At 44.1% G+C, this 17,934-nt stretch overlaps 1 protein-coding gene across 4 annotated transcripts in view; it reads right to left on the bottom strand.

The window, feature by feature from the left end:
• The window catches only part of UNC13B (unc-13 homolog B), a 410,138-nt gene that overhangs the window by 134,493 nt on the left and 257,711 nt on the right, over positions 1–17,934 (bottom strand). The gene's annotated exons all lie outside the window — the stretch shown is intronic.

The following is a 17,934-nucleotide window of genomic DNA, read 5'->3' as shown; positions in this document are numbered from 1 at the left end:
GAAAAATCATGGGCAAAATGATGGACTAATTGACGAGGAACTCAGAAATGACTATTGATAAGAATCTAGTATGTGGATAAAGAACTACTTTGTCCTTATGGAAGGTTGTAAATGGAGGATCAGCCAATAAAGCATGAAGTTCACTAATCCTCCTTGCTGATGTAATTGCTAGAATAAAGGCAGTCTTAACTGACAGATGAAATAAAGAACACAAAGACAAGGGTAAAATAATGGAGAAATAAGCTGTGATGGCATTAAATTTAAATGCTTTGGTGCCACCAGATATTTCACCATGCGATACAAATTTAGTAATTCTTTATTAAACTTTTTAATAATCTCAAGCGAGAATACCCTTTTACCATCTATTTGTATATGAGAAGCTGCTATTGCAGCCAATTATACTTTAAGTGAAGCAACAGACAAACCTTTATGCTTTAAATGTAACAAATATTCTAATATACACTGAACAGGGGCTGACACATAATTTATGCCCCATCAGATGTCCTTTGTGGAAATCTTTTCCATTTTAATTCATAACATTTTCTAGTTGATTTTTTTCTAGCATTAAGTAGGAGATGTTGAATATCTGTAGAGAGAAATGTCTCCAGCTCAGTGAGAAACCTATTGCCAATGCTGTCAGATGCAATAGCCATTGGTTCAGATGGTACACTTTCCCCCTTGCTACCATGTCAGAAGGTCCATTGACAGCGGTAAGTATCTGTAATTCCTTTTGGAAAGAAGAAGCAAGTCTGTGACCCACTGCAGCCTCGACAATGCTGGGGTAACCAGTATCACCCTGGCCAAGTCCTGTTTTATCTTTTTCTCAACCTTTACCATTAGAGGAAAAGGAGGAAACACATACATTATGCTCTGTTCCGCAAGTAGGGAGGAATGCACCTGTTAGGGACAGAGTATCCAGTCCTGCTCTGGAACAAAAATAAAGACATTTCTTGTTGAATCTGGAGATCAATCACTGGAGTACCCCAAAGAGCAAAAATTTGCCTGATCACAGAGTCTTCCAAGGACCATTAGCAATCTGGGAGATTTCCCTGTTTAGCTGGTTCACTAATTTGCTGAGGGATTCTGTTAAATGTAGAGCTACTGGATACATTACATGTATACACCTGTCCCCAAGTGTCACTGCCTCCCTGCAAAGCTGCAATGATTGGTCTCCCCCATTTCTTTACATAATGTATTGCTGTCATACGGTCTGTGGCCACTTGAACCACTGACCCTTGAATATGAGGAAGAAATGATCTGTCAACCAAACTCCTTTCAACTCCAGAACTCTGATATGGAGATGACCTCCAGAGACTTCTTGTTACAAGCTTCGAGATGTATACCCCAGCCTCTCTTTGAGGCATCTGTCGTGCTTACCAGAGATGGGGAGGGACAACCTAACCGTACCCCTTTCAGAATATTCTTCTGATCCTTCCACTACCAAAAAGATCTTTAGATTTCCCTTGGAACAGTAATTATCAGATCCATGTTGCCTATTACCAGTCTGAAGTTCTTTGAAAACCAGTACTGCAGAGATCTCATCCTTGGTCTTGTATAAGGCGTGACATATATGGTTGGTGTCATCAGATCCGCTAGAGATACAAAAAACTTTACTTTCTGAGATGGATTCAGCCGTAGAGATTGGATGATGCACTTTATCTTCAGGAATGTCTCCTCCAGAAAGTAAGCCCTTGCTCTTCTGGAATTGAGAAGAGCTCCTACGAACAGTATTTTCTGTGACAGAGCCAGCAACAATTTCTTTTTGTTTATTAAGGATATTTATTTAGGATAGAGAACATATACATTTCATGATCTCTTCCCAACTCACTCTCTGAGACTGCTTTGAAGAATCAGCCATCTAAATATGGGAACACAAGAATTCCTGGTCTCCTGAGGAATACTGCTACTACAGATGGCCATTTTTTAAAGATTTGGAGGTGACAAAGAAAGGCCAAAGGGGAGGATTCTGTATTGGAAATGATCCTTCCTTATGGTAAAATGAAGATACTTCCTGTGTCTTCTTGTAGTATAAAAGTAAGCTGGGGATTCTAGTGAAGTTGGTATTTTTAATATTGACATTGGCAAAATTGTTCCCTTATGTGAACCAGAAGGTATCCTGGGAGGTGGAGGCAACATTATCAAAGGTATATCTGATTTCCTTTTCTTGTGAGAATGAGAAGATGTATCCTAATATACTCTTCTCTTTGCTGCTGCAGAAACACCTGGAACCGAAAACCATGGTTCCACAGACTGTCATATGGTCTCTGTTATTAGCTGTCTTTCATATTGGGATAACACCTGGATCCATAGAATTCTTCAGAACTGATTGAAAAGATTGCTCAATTGACTTAGAACTTCACTCTTTGTGTCCCTGGTCCACATGCTCATGATCCAACAGATCTGATGAATCTCCAGAATGGTGTTTTTTCAACTTTTTTCTTCCTTGGAACTCAGGGCCCTGGTTCCATGGAAGAGTCCAGTATAGAGCTTCCATCACCCACCCCTGACTTCCTTGATACCAATGCCTACTCTGGTGTCAGATCAGATAATTTTGCTACTGAGGGCTCAGTCTCTTTTGAACTGGAGTTCAAGGCTGAGGCTGCTGGTCAACATAGCAAAGTCTTTCTGGAACTGGCAGGGTTTGGAGCCAAGCCAGGCCTCTTATTTTTGTCATGCAAAGCTTAAAAACCTCAAATCTGGAGGATCTAGTAAATAAGACTTCCTGTAGAAGGGGGGTTTGGAGTCTGTTTGGTCTCTCTTTCCTGACTCTTGTGCTGTGAAAATGCTGCAGATGAAGCAATCCAAAGGAGAAAATCATTCTCCTGAGTACTTTAGGCAGTGAACATGGGCATCAGAACCAGTAAGATCACTGGACACAAATCACATCTCCTAAATGCATGCTTCTTGATCTTCAGATCTGCCATAACAACCTTAAAAAACTAACACTAACAGTTAGGATTAGAGTTAGATTAAATATGTTTACTATAAAACAACAAGACACTTACCCTAACTATCTAAAGGATTTTGATCTGTAGAAGGCTCACATACATCCATGTCAGCAGTTGGAAGGAAATGAGGCAGTAACCACTGGCACATACATGCCTTTTATAGCCATGCCCACAAAATGCACCTGGAGCCTGGCTGGTATGTGAGCAGTTGACTAAGGCACTGCTTGTAGAAAGCTGCAAGGTACAATGGCACTGGTTGGTGCATATTAGGAATATGCAGAGGACACAAAGAAGAATTAAGCTTGGCAGAATTCAATTTTTTATTTTTTTTGATAATTTCAATAGATAATGTCGATTTTTTTAAAGCATTTTAAAATATTTTTATTGATTTAAATTTTCACAGTTGTGGAAAGTAGGGAGTAATCAGACAAAAAAATGTAATGACAATAGATGTTGAGATTCAAGAAGGTAAAGCTTTTTATAATCATTCAAACACAAATTGTCCATATCACACATCAAAATATACCAAATAAACATCTTTAATTCAAACTCTAATAATTTTCCAAGAAAGTTTTTCTTACCTTCCTATCTGTACATTTTGATCAATGGAAATATATTTTGTTGGTTTGTGCACGTACAATGAAATCAGCATTTATCGACATTTACCGATAAAAATGTAATCCTTCCAAGTCTAATTATAACTTTCACCAGCCAAAACGGATGTATTTCTTTGGAATGGATTGTGACTACTGACATTTCAAAAGTTCATTAAGAATGCAACATACTGAGGTGTAGTACTAGAATGTGACTTGGATCTACACCAGACCATATCTTTCCAATACCTGGAAATTATTTTTCATTGTACTTGTTTAAGGCTTATTGTCCTGCATTCCATATAGTACAAGAAACACTTTTCTGAGAAAGAACCTTAACATATCCAAATTGTTGGTTTAAAAGAAAATCCAATAAAAACTAGGAATTAATTATGCAATTATGACCCAGGTGCTCCATGATGGCAACAGACAAGAAATCCACAGTATACTCAGGGACTTGCCTAGATGTGCCCAAGACAGCATGTTTCCCCTGGGATTGCCATCTTTACAATATTTCACCAAAGGAGGCTGTGTTAGGTCTCTGTCAAAAGCTAAGAACTCACTGGCTATCATGGTTATTGAGGGGTGTATGTATGGAAAATATTAAGAGTTACATAGCAGGCCAAATTTGTGTTCCAAAGCTGCTGGAGGAGAAACTGGCCATGTGGTTCTCAGAACTAACTCAATCAAGAATGAAAACAACTGACATCTTTTGACCCAGCCCAGCCAAGCTTTGATAGTCTAGATAAAGTGTTGCGTGGGCCTTAAAGCACAAAATAGCCCCCCAAAAGACCTTGAATACCACCAGGGTGAACTGAAGTTCATTAAATGCCCTGCTTATGAAGAGATAGAAAAAGAATTGTATAACAAGCAAAAGGAGGACACAAGAATAGATGGAATCCATTATGGAGGTGATAGTCTGCTAGCTTGAGTGTCTCATCAAAAGTGGATCCCAGCTCTCTCAACTGGACAAACGTGATATGGACTGACCATTGGGTGAGAAATACCTTATTATACAGGAAAGTATAGGCTCTAGATAAAGGAAAAATATCAAACGCAATCTGTAAGCATACGTTTCCAATTCTTATATTGGCTTCTGTTTGATCTAGAAAAATCTTTTGCTTCAGTTTTGTCAAATAAACTATTTGGTTTTACTACAGACATGACGAAGTTCTATCTGTTAAGGAGAGTGCTGGACTGAGGTGAAGCTAGTGAACTGTGGATTGCTGTCTCCATAGAGGCAGAGAATCTGCATGCATTGCAGCTGTCCAGAAGTCTAGGGACTGAGCACTCAAGTATAACAGAGTGAGTGTACAGACAGGTGGGAGGGACCTCTGCCCCAGGCTCAAAGGAGAACTCTGGGGGCTAATTTATCTCTATCGATTTAGCCACAGGTTCTCTGCTCTGCCCCAAGGACTCATCTCAGGGAGCTTGGGGGCTGGGTTGTGTAAATTGCTTGCCTGCAGAAAAAGAGAGCCAAACTTGTGAAGCCCAGAGTGAGCACCCGGGTGGTCAGCAGCCAATATCTTTTGGTGAGTTTCCTCCAGGCGGCACAGACAAGGCTCCCTTGTGCTGCAAGCAGGCAGTAGTGATAAACCCTGTACCCCTTGGGTAACCCCCAAAGTGTTACTGTAATCCCCAAGCACCTCTCGTCTCCTCCCGAAGTGCTATCTTGTAACGGTACCATTACAAATCCAAAACACATGATGTCTATGAAGATGGCGAGTGGTTTCAAATTACATCATCCAGGAGTAAACATGAGCTAGTTTCTTGAAGGCTGTATTAAGTTAGTTTAAAAGTTTGGCTGTATAAGAATAAACTCTCTTCCAATGAATGACTGCAGTGACAGAGTACAAAGACCTGAAGAACATACACGAGCTTCAGATGCTCAGTGCCCTATAAATAGTTTTGGACTTCCCCCACGCTCTCTCTAGAAATTAGTCATGGTATGGGTCAATCTGTGAGCAGATGCAGAGGGAAACCAAAATACACGGGAGCCAGGGTCATCACAACTATTAGCAAAGCATAACATCATAGCACTGGCAGTTTAATAGGAAAAATCTAGACTGCAGTATTGGTTGGGTAGAAGACAGCTGTTCAGTAGGAGGAGAATGCTTGGATATTATTCGTTCTTAGAACTTAAAATAGACATTCAAATTTAAAGCAACAATATTCTTATTCATTCTGTGCAAATATTTTCAAAAACAGAATATTGGGAGCAAACGAGTGCTTCACCATTCTAGAGCTTTAATCATTGCACAGAATGGAAAATGAAATATTTATCATAACTGCAAACTTATCCGTCACACTGGACAATCCAGTTTCAAAGCCAGTTTCTGGGGTTGTTCCGAGTCTAATAAATTTCCTATTCACAAAAAATGTTATTGGCTTCTAGTCTTGAATCAAAAATTATCTGAAGTACTTTAAAGTGAACCTTTTATGATGAGATGACTGACTCTTTGGATGTGCAGAAAGAGGTGGACATGATGTATCTTGACTTTAGCAAAGCTTTTCATATGGACTTGCCAGCAAGTTAAAGAAGTATGGGTTGGATGAATGGATTAAAAGGTGGAGAGAAAGCTAGCTAAATCATCGGGCTCAACAGGTAGCGACCAATGCCTTGATGTCTAATTGGCAGCAAGTATCAAGTGGAGTGCTCATGGAGTCTGTCCTGGGGCCAATTTTGTTCAACATCTTCATTAATGATCTGGATGATGGGGTGGATTGCATCCTCACCAAGTTTGCAGATGATACTAAGATGGGAGGAGTAGTAGATATGTTGGAGGGTAGGGATAGGATACAGAGTGACCTAGACAAATTGGAGGAATGGGCCAAAAGAAATCTGATGAAGTTTAACAAGGACAAGTGCAGAGTCCTGCACTTAGGACAGAAGAATCCCATGCACTGCTACAGACTGGGGACCAACTGGCAAAGCATCAGTTCTTCAGAAAAGGACCTGGGGTTATAGTGGATAAGAAGCTGGATATGAGTCAGCAGTGTGCCCTGGTTGTCAAGAAGGCTAATAGCACATTGGGCTGCATTAGTAGGAGCACTGCCAGCAGATAGAGAGAAGTGATTATTCCCCTCTATTCGACAATGGTGAGGCTACATCTGGAGTACTGTGTCTAGCTTTGGGTCCCCCATTACAGGAAGGATGTGGGCAAATTGGAAAGAGTCAATCAGAGGGCAATGAAGATGATTAGGGGGCTGGAGCACATGATTTATGAGGGGAGACTGAGGGAACTGGGCTTGTTTAGTCTGCAGAAGAGAAGAATGAGGGGGGATTTGACAGCAGCCTTCAACTACCTGAAGGAGGGTTCTAGGGGGGATGGAGTTAGGCTGTTCTAAATGGTGGCTTGACAAAGCCCTGGCTGGGATGATTTAGTTGGAGAGGGTCGTGCTTCGAGCAGGGGATTGAACTAAATGATCTCTTGAGGTCCTTTCCAACACTAATTTTCTACGATTAAGCTCCAGGAGACCAAATGGCATCAGAAGTCAGAAATACTTGCTATTGCTTACAGCTGGCCTGGAAGCTGTACCCTTTTCTTGCCAGATGCCAACAAAGCCGAAGCAATCCATGCGTCATTAGCTCCGAGTTGATGACTGCAATACATTGCAATGAGGGAAGCTCCAGTTGGTCTAATACGCAGTGGCCTGTCTTCTGAGTAGCACAGACCAACAAGAACACATGACACCTGTATCATGCATGCCACATTGCTTTCCTGTTCAAGACCAGATTGAGTTTAAGACCTTGATTCTTCATTTTCAAGACCCTCAAAGGACTGAGCCCTCGCTATCTCAGGGACAATTTCTCTCTCCAAGACTTGCCACAACAGCTGTAATCATCAGGCAGGATGGAATTGATAGCATGAAAAATCAGACACAGGAGTAAGACTGTGGGCCTTCTCAGTGGCTCTCAATGGGTGTGCAACTTCCTTCAATGAGGATCTTACCATCACAACATCCACACTCTGAAAGCTCTTCAAAACTCTGCTCCCACTACTTCTTTGCCCTCCTTTCTTAGCGTCACAGCCACTCTTCCCCAACCTTCACTCCCCCAATTATATCAGCCATTTTCCAGCTACTCCCACAAATATAACTGGGGTTTTGGGATCCTTTGGGCACTACTACAATTAACAACGCTGATGCCATGTTCCCAGCAAGTGATAAAAGCCATCTCTTTCCAGCAGCTTTCCGTCAGCAGGGATTCCAACAATAACTTGATGTGAACAGATCGAGGATAAAAAGAAAGGAAGGAAGAGTAGGAGTACTAATGGAAAAACTTCAAGCACATCCAAAAATGGCAGTAGGAGGAGGTGAGAGAGAACATCTTCTCTTGACTAATTATTTATATTCTTATGTAAATATAGACTCAGACTATAAGGATCATAACGGTACCTTGTGGCATCTCGTCTGACCTCCTGCACAAGGCAAGCCACAGAACTTCACCTGCCCATTCCTGTAATAGACCCCTAACCTAAAACTGAGTTACTGAAGTCCTCAAATAATGGTTTAAAGACTTGAAGGTACAGAAAATCCACCAGCAAGTGTCTCGTGCCCATGCTACAGAGGAAGGCATAGGCCCTGAGGGAAAATTCCTTCCCAACCCCAAATATGGCAACCAGTTAAACCCTGAGCATGTGGGCAAGACTCACCAGCCAGTCACCCAGAAAGAATTCTCTGTAGTAACTCAAAACCCACCCCATCTAACATCCCTTCACAGACCATTGGGCACATTTACCACTAGTAATCTAAGATCAGTCAATTGCCAAATTAAGCTGTCCCATCATACCATCCCTTCCATAAACTTACCAAGCTCAGTCTTGAAGCCAGCTAGGTTTCTTGCCTCTACTACTCCCTTTAGAAGGCTGTTCCAGAACTTCACTCCACTGATGGCTAGAAACTGTCTAATTTCAAATCTAAGCTTCCTGATGGCCAGTTTATATCCATTTGTTGTTGTGTCCATATTAGTGCTGAATTCAAATAACTTCTCTCCCTCCCTGGTATTTATCCCTCTCATGTGTTTATACAGAGCAATCATATCTCCCCTCAGCCTTCTTTTGGTTAGGTTAAACAAGACAGGATCTTTGAGTCTCCTCTCAAAAGGCAGGTTTTCCATTCCTTGATTCATTCTAGTAGCCCTTCTCTGCACCTATTCAAGTTTGAATTAATCTTTCTTAAACATGGGAGACCACAACTCCACAAAGTATTCCAGATGAGATCTGACCAGACCAACGCCTTGTATAACGGTACTAACACCTCCCTATTTCTATTAGAAATACCTCATCTGATGTATCCTAAGATCGAATTAGCTTTCTTCATGGCCACATCACATTGGCGGCTCATAGTCATCCTGTGATCAACCAATATGCCCAGGTCCTTCTCCTCTGTCACTTCAAACTGATGTGTCCCTTCTCCTCTGTCACTTCAAACTGATGTGTCCCCAGCTTACAATAAAAGTTCTTGTTATTAGTAGTTAAGTGCATGAGCTTGCACTTTCCACTATTAAATTTCTTCCTAGTTCTGTTACTTCAGTTTACAAGGTCATCCAGATCTTCTTGTATGATATCCCTGTCTTTCTCTGTATTAGCAATACCTCCCAACCTTGTATCACTCACAAACTTTATTAGCACACTCCCACTTTTTGTGCCAAGGTCAGTAATAAAAAGGTTAACTATGATTGGTCTCAAGACTGAACCCTGAGGAACTCCACTAGTAACCTCCCTCCAGCCTGACAGTTCACCTTTCAGTATGATGCATTATAGTTTCGCCTTTAAGCAGTTCCTTATCCACCTTCTAATTTTTATATTAATCCCCCCATCTTTTCCAATTTAACTAATAATTCCCCATGTGGAACCGTATCAAATGACTTACTGAAATATAGGTAAATTAGAACCACTGCATTCCCTTTGTCTAAAAAATCTGTTATCTTCTCAGAAAAGGAGATCAGGTTGGTCTGGCACGATCTACCTTTTGTAAAGCCAAGTTGTATTTTGTCCCAATTACCGTTAACCTCAAACTACTTTTTCTTTCAAATTTTTTTCCAACACCTTCCATGCTACTGAGGTCAAACTAACAGGTCTGTAATTACCTGGATTCTTTTTTTCCCTTTCTTAAAAACAGGAACTATGTTAGCAATTCTCCAGTTATATGATACATATGATCTGAGTTTACAGATTCATTAAAAATCCTGGCTATAAGGCTTGCAATATTATGTGCCAGTTCCTAGAATATCCTTGGGATGGCGATTATCCAGGCCCCCTGGTTTAGTCCCATTAAGCAGTTCGAGTTTGGCTTCTACCTTGGATGTGGTAATTTCACCTCCTATGGTAATTTCTACCTCCTCAAATCCATTAGCCCCCCTGGCACTATCCCTAAGCTCTTCATTAGCCTCATTAAAAACTGAGGCAAAAACAGGGTTACTTACCAGTAACTGTTGTTCTTCGAGATGTGTTGCTCACATCCATTCCAATATAGGTGAGTGCAAGCCACCATGCACTGGTTCCCAGAACTTTCTGCCCCTTGGCAGACCCCATAGGGTCGGCTTAGGCGCCCCCTGGAGTACCATGTTCATGCCACAGTATATGAGGCACCGGCGACCCTGCGGGCCCTCAGTCCTTTCTTTCTGCCGCCTCCGACAGCGAGGACGGAGGGTGAAGTCTATGTACTGCAGCGGGGGGAGAGTGGACTTCTGCTCGTTTATGAGTAGCCCCAGTCTGGTGCATGTCGCTCAGGTGAGGGATAGGCTGTTCCGAACGTGGGCCCTGGACCTGCCCCTGATCAGCCTGTCATCGAGGTAGGAGAAGAGCTGCACCCCTCTGAGGCGCAAGTGGGCCTCCACCACCGCCATGCACTTCGTGAAGACCCTGGGGGCGGATGAGAGGCCAAATGGCAGGGCCGAGAATTGGTAATGGTAGCCAGCTACCATAAACCTGAGGAAGTGCCTATGGCTGGGAAGGATGGAAATGTGAAAGTACTCATCCTTCAGGTCGAGAGTGGCATACCAATCTCCTGGATCCAGAGCAGGGATAATAGAGGCTAGGGAGACCATGGGAAACCTGAGACGCCTGATAAACTTGTTCAGTTGGCGGAGGTCTAATATGGGTCTCAGGCCCCCTTTTGCTTTGGGGATGAGAAAATACCTGGAGTAGAATCCCCTCCCTATTTCTTGCGGAGGAACCGCTTCCACAGCCCCAAGGAGGAGGAGGGAATTCACCTCCTGCGAAAGGAGTTGCTCGTGAGAGGGGTCCCTGAAGAGGGACGAAGCAGGGGAGGGAGTCCGGGAGGAAAGCCGTAAACTGAAGGGCGTATCCCCTGTGAACTATGCCGAGGACCCAATGGTCTGATGTGATATTCTGCCACTCAGTGTAGTAGGGTCTGAGCCTTTGCATAAATGGGGAATGTGGATCCAAGAGGGAGGTATCGGTGCCACCCTCGGGCACACCATCAAAATTGTTTCTTTGAGTTAGGCCCCCTAGACGGCCCTTGCTGGGAGGCCGTGGATGATCTGGAGCAGTTGCGGCGTCCGAACCCCCTGCTCCTGTCTCAGCCCCAATGGGGCTGAGAGGGTCTAGGCGATGGCCTAGGGGGCGGCTGGGCCTGGCGTTGGGACTGCGGCCAAGACTGACGCTTTGAGGCCTGGGGGGTGTAAAGTCCCAAGGACCGAAGTGTAGCTCGCGAGTCCTTTAGAGCATGCAGCTTCTCGTCTGTTTTGTCCGAGAATAGGCCTGCCCCGTCGAAGGGCAGGTCCTGGATAGATTGCTGCACCTCCTGGGACAGCCCGGATGACTGCAGCCATGAACACCGCCACATGGCTATCGCAGAGGCCATGGCTCTGCTCGCGGTGTCCGCAGCGTCACTGGCGGATTGAACGCCGCCCCTGCCACTGTGACGCCCTCCTCCAGGACTGTGGCAAAGTCCGCCCCGGTCCTGGGGCAATCCCTCTGCGAACTGCCTCACAGAGCTCCATAGGTTCAAGTTGTATTGACCTAGGAGGGCCTGATGGTTCGCTATCCTCAGTTGTAGGGCCCCGGTGGAGTAGACTTTGCGGCCGAACTAGTCAAGTTTTTTATTGTCCTTGTTCTTAGGCGTGGTGCCCGGGCCACCTTACCTGTCTCTTCAGTTAGCAGCATCAACCACCAGGGTCCCCGGAGCTGGGTGGGTGTACAAGAATTCAAACCCCTCTGCTGGCATATAGTATTTTTTCTCAGCTCCTTTAGAGGTGGGGGCAACCGAGGCAGGGGTTTGCCAGAGAGCCTTGGCCAGTTTAAGGACTCTCTCATGGACAGGTAGGGCCACTCTTGATGGTCCCATTGACCCTACCACCCCAAAGAGGGGATCCTCCTCCTCAGAGAGCTCCTTAAGTTCAATGTTCAAGTTATTGGCCACCCTTTTAAGGAGCTCCTGGTGGGCCCTGAAGTCAGGGAGGTCTCTGGTGGCCGCCTCATCAGGAGAAGAATTGTGGAAGGGGCCCCGTGGAGGGTCCCTCCTCAGGGTCCGATTCCTCCTCCAAGGAATGGCCCCTAGCCTGTTGGCTCGATGGAGGTGACGGGCGCACCGGCTATGCCACTGAAGATGGGACAGATACAGTGACCTGCCTCATCTGCACCCCCCATGGGCCCCAGTAAGGCCACTGCCAGGGCCCTTGTGGCCACCCCGGTGCCGGCATCAGCGCTGGCTGCGGGGCGTCATGGCGGGACTTGCCCTTGCGGGACCCAGAGCCACTGGAGCGGTGCTGACGGTGTCTGCGGCTTCTGCTCGACTTCGCTGGGGACTGGCCTCTTGACGACCCCGACGAGGTTGAGGACCGTCAGTGCCGATGGGTGGATGCGCGGCTCAATGAGCTGGAGGAAGGGGACCTTTGTCTCAGCACTGAGGACTTCCAGCCTCAGTGCCGAGCCCGACTCTGAGGACTGCGATCGGCGACGTGTTGAGGTGGCTGGTAATCTCGGGGCCAGGTCCTTCGGCACCAGGATCCGCGCTGGACTCCGCGCCAGGGATTGGGACCGGTGCCGTGTTGGCAAAGGGCTCGGTGCCGGAGCGCGGGAGCTGCGCGCACTGCACGAGGCGGACCTGGAGCGACGCCACCTCGAACGCGATGCCTCCGGTGCCACGGACTGTCCTCGGTGCCGTGGGGAGGAGGAGCTCGACGACTCGTGGTCAGAGCTGTGAGGTGAGCCTCCACGCTCTGCGCTCTCTGGCCATCTGGAGGGAGACTTCACCCCTTACGGGGGTCTCGACCATCCACTGGAAGCACCCAGCACAGGTTTACCCCTGGACGCTGGTCCCTGCGCCCTCGGCCGAGGGGGGGGAGACGTGGGCATGGCCATTAAGGTGCGTGCCACATGGAACGCCTCCAACGTCGACGGTCCTTGCAAGGGCGCTCCCCCACCCCCAGGAGTCGGGGGAGGCTCCCTGCGTGGAGATGCAGGTGCCGGAGCAGACTTAACAGGCTGTGGATGGTGCATCTCCTGGCTCGGCCCCGGCCATGCAGATGGTGCGGGGGAGCTCTGGCACTCGGTGCCCTGGCGTTTTTGTTTCTTGGACACTGGAGACTGGCGGCAATGGGTCGGCTCCGGTGCCGGTGGAGCGCTCCGCACCGAGGAGATGCTCGGTGCCGCGGGGGAACGCACCGGTTCAGAGTCCAGGCGGAGCGCCGCTTCCATCAAAATAGCCTTCAGCCGGATATCTCATTCTTTTTGAGTCCGCGGCTTGAAGGCCTTGCAAATTTTACAATGCTGCTCCCTCACGCATTTGAGGCAGCGATCGTGGGGGTTGCTTACAAGCAGAGGCTTGCCGCAAGCAGCACAAGATTTAAAACCAGGGAAGCATGCCCTAAGCCCCTAAGGGCGCTTTCTATTCTAATTCTAATTATTTACTTAACAACTCTTAACTCTAACTACTCAACTACTCACAATGATTAAAGTCCGTAAGGGGATGCTACTTGCTAAAAGGCAAGAGGCAAGATGTTCCAGCAACCGTCACGGGTGGAAAGAAGGAACTGAGAGCCCGCAGGGTCGGTGGTGCCTCATATACCGCGGCATGAGCACGTACTCCAGAGGATGCCTAAGCTGACCCTAAGGGATCTGCTAAGGGGAAAAAAGTTCCGGGAACCAGTGCACGGTGGCATGCACTCACCTATATTGGAATGGATATAAGCAATCACTCGAAGTAGAAGTATTTGTTTAGATATTGGGCCATGCCTAGATTATCCTTAACCTCCGCCCCATCCTCAGTGCTTAGCGGTCCCACTTCCTCTTTCTTGGTTTTCTTCCTGTTTATAGGGCTATAAAACCTTTTACTATTGCTTTTAATTCCCTTTGCAAGGTCCAACTCTACTTGGCTTTTGGCATTTCTCACTTTGTCTCTACATGTTCTGACTTCCAAGAGATATCTTTCCTTGCTGATCCCACCCATCTTCCACTCTTTGTAGGCTTTCTGCTTTCTCTTAATGACCTGTCTGAGATGCTTACTCATCCAGCTTTGTCTGTACATCTCTTGCCTATGAATTTTTTCCCCTTCCTTGGGATGCAGGCTTCAGATACTTCAAGACAAAGTTGCAGGAACTAATTTTAAGCCTCTTCCTCCTTTAGATCCATGAGTTTTTCAGTCCAGTCTACTTCCCTAACTAATTTCCTTAGCTTATTAAATTTAGCTCTTTTGAAATCAAAGACCCTAGTCACAGATCTATTTTTGTTTATCCTTCAATTTAGGTTGAACTGAATTAGCTCATGGTCACTTGAACCAAGGTTGTCCCCTAAACCAGTTCTCCTACAAGATCCTCACTAACTCAGCAATATTAAATCTAAAATGGCATCCCCTCTTGTTGGTTCAGCAACGATTTGATGAAGGAATCTGTCAGCTATCACATCCAGGAAAATCTGAGTCCTATTATTACTAGCACTAATCTTCCAGTCTATATCTGGGAAATTAAAATCTCCCATAATCATACAATTCTCAGTAGCATTTACTTCGTTAAAAACATTAAGGAGGTCTCTATCCATATCCAAATCAGATCCTGGTGGTCTGTAGCACACCCTAAGCACTATCCCAGGGGAAGCTCTAGCAGTTTTCTTCCCCAATGGGATTTTTGCCCAGACAGACTCTGTCTTATCCATTGCATCACTTCTAATTTCTTTACAGTCTACTTCATCAATGATATACAACACTACTCCACCACCTTTGCCTTTATTTCTCGTCTTTCCTAAACAGCACATACCCATCAATATCTGTACTCTAGTCTTGACTACTATTCAACCATGTTTCCGTTATCCTTATAATATCTGTTTTCACTTGCTTCACCAATCAAGTTAAGAGTATGTTAACACTCATATCACAGCAACAGGCTTATTACAAAAACCTGTAGAAGAGAGAACTTGGAATTTTGTATTCCTTGGAAACAAGTGATTGGTGTCAATGCTAGCTATGCAGATGCTACACTGATGACTGCTATATAAGAATCTAGACAGATTATCCCTCAAACATCTACATGCCTTCTTCCATTACATCCCCTATCCGTGGAATGTCCTTCATGAAGAGAGCCATAAAAAAATGCTACCCTTGCTTTCCATGATGCCTACAAGGAATTAGCCAATCTACTATGGATAAACTGCAAAAAATATTTGTTGAAAAGTTAACTGTAGATAAAACTATGTATTTTGGTATTTACCCTCTCCATCTTTTGTATGTCACGTGTCTTCTGAGGTAATAAAATCTTCAATTCAGGCACTATTTCTACCAGTGGTTGTATAGTGAACACAATGAGGCTCCAATCCTAACTGAGGCCCTGAGCACTACCATAATATAACCAACAAAAACTAGATTAAGTTTAGATTAGAAAGGTGGAAATTATGCAGAGCTTGTTATGTATCCCCACTAGGATTAAACTAAAATCAGACTCCTCTCACATCAGTTTTAATCCAAATTTGAACCCAGGGCTCCACAGAAGCTTAGTATCTTTCTGGTTTCTGAGTGTCAGTACAATATGTCTGATAGTCTTACTTCATTCAGCAAGTACAGGAGTTCCTGACTCAAAAGAACAAAACCTCAGATGGCTACCCAAAATTTCAAAGTAGCATCCAAAGAATGGTATTCATTTCATGCTCACTGCAAATTCATTTTACTTGTATAACTTTACCCTATAGACTTATGTGGACTTAAATGAAACTACATTCGGAGAGCGTGCTCTCAAACTATCAAAATAAGCATTCCTGCTAAAAGAAAGCCCCACACCTCTGAGCTTAATATAGTAGAGAAAGTTCAAAGTCTCAGATCTATTTCATCTCAATTCTTGCTTTTCCTCCAAGAATCACTATTATGATTAGAGATGAATGAACCAGCTGGGACCTTTGCTCATTCCTCAAATGCAACCTATACCCTTTCTAAGGGTTGAAGATATATATTTTTTCCACCTCCTCCTTCCTTTGCAAGCTTCAGCTAGGAAGTGAAAATACAGAAATGCTACCACCAATTTGGCCAAAAGCAGAGGATACTGGAAAACTCACAGGAAAGCCTTTTCATAGATTTTTTCAGACATAATATTTGTGTGCTTATCCCATCCATTCACCAAACCATTATGATCCATCACCACTACTCCAATTTCTCTGCATCTCCTTCTGTCTCTGTCCCCTCCTCTTCTGGATACTATGGTTTCCACCTTCAACTACCCTCCTATCCTCAGCATCACAACACAGGAATTACCACTTCCATACTCTGGCTAGCCCGTTAATTATGTCTATCCTGTTGCATCAGTTTCCCTCTGCTACTGGGCTGCTGAGCACCTTTGAACTAAATCCATAGACCACATGAACTCTCCACACCTCTTCTTGCTAAACAAGGTAACTTTACCCCCACCTAAAGGTTCTCCAATCTCTGGCTCACTGCACTTGGTCACTACTGTCCCCAAAATGCCATTTACTGAAGTATCACTCACTTGGGGCTTGTCTACACTACCTTACAGTTCCAACTAGAGGAATGTGAATACCACTGCAAACCAAAGTAATGTACTGGAACACCCTTGTATGGATACCGAGGACGCAAACTAAAGGGTTCCTCGTTCATGTTAACGTAGTCCTCTTCAAACAGGATTACATTAATGCAAACTAGGAACATTTTAGTTTGCGCCTGCAGCATCCACATGGGGGAGGTACAGTGAAGCACTTCAATGCGCACTGCTATTCATACCCTCACAATCCCAACTGCAGGACAGTGTAGACATAGCCTTAGATTTTGACACAAGGTAGCCATGTGACAACTCCAGATTCACACAGGTCTCTCTCTCTCTCTTTCATTTGTTCTCCATTTCTAAAATTCAAGTCTATGGATAACAAGTTTTTAAAACACATTCCCAATTGCCGCTTCTATTCCACACGTGAATTACCCTTTTCATGAAGTTTCCGCTGCATTCCCTTCATACCTAGCCCTTTCTTAAATGCTGATTTTATTCCCATTATCCTCAAATTTCCACATCTTAATGAGGTCCTTTATTTCATCTTTTTTGGTTACTACAAACCTGTTGGCTCTCCTTAGAGTTCAAACTTTTTACTGACACCACATTATAAAAAAAGTCACAGTACCATGTATAAGCACTTTAGTTATCTCCAGGTGCATGTTTTAACAATGGCTAATGTGCAAGGATTTCAACGGCTCTTCATCTCAACAGTGAAGACCATCTGCACAACAAACAATTTTTGGTAAACTGCAGAAACAAAATAAAACCTCATCCTGAAAACCCAGAGTGAACATAAACACTCCTGCCACAGGGACAGATATTCCAACTCAGGAGTTGAGATATCAGAGAAACTTTCATCCCATGTCCTTTTAAAGATATTTTGCTTTTGTGGCTGACCTAATACTTCTAAATTATAGATCACATTAAAAACAATTATATATAGGCTTGGCAAAATTCGATTTTTATTTTTTCATAATTTTGACAGATAGTATCCATTTTTATTTTTAAGCATTTTTATTTTTAAGCATTTAAATTTTCACAGTTGTAAATTAGAAGGGGCTCAGACAATAGGAGAGCTAGATGATTATTTATGACAGTGACACAGATTCAAAAAGTTCAAGCTTTATAAAGGTTAAAACACAAATTGCCAACATCACAAAGTAAATATCCTTATGTCAAACTCTAATGCTAAAGTTCTCAAGCAGCATTTTTCCTATTTTGACTATTTGTAAATTTTGATCATCATTAATGGAAATATGTTTTCATTGGTTTGTGAGAGAATGGAGAAAATTGGCATTTACCAATAAAAGTCTAATCTTTCCGAGCCTAATTACATATAATAATAAAAATAACGATCTGGAACAGTTCAATGCACACCAAATAAAATTCTGTTGATTAGGTTCATTCTCCATTGGAGCCCTTTAACTTCTTCTTTCCCTGTATT

Source organism: Emydura macquarii, unplaced genomic scaffold (assembly GCF_026122565.2).
Source record: "Emydura macquarii macquarii isolate MOO-44397 ecotype Brisbane River unplaced genomic scaffold, CSIRO-AGI_Emac_v2 contig_915, whole genome shotgun sequence".
NCBI lineage: Eukaryota > Metazoa > Chordata > Testudines > Chelidae > Emydura > Emydura macquarii.
This window is presented reverse-complemented; position numbering and strand designations above follow the sequence as displayed.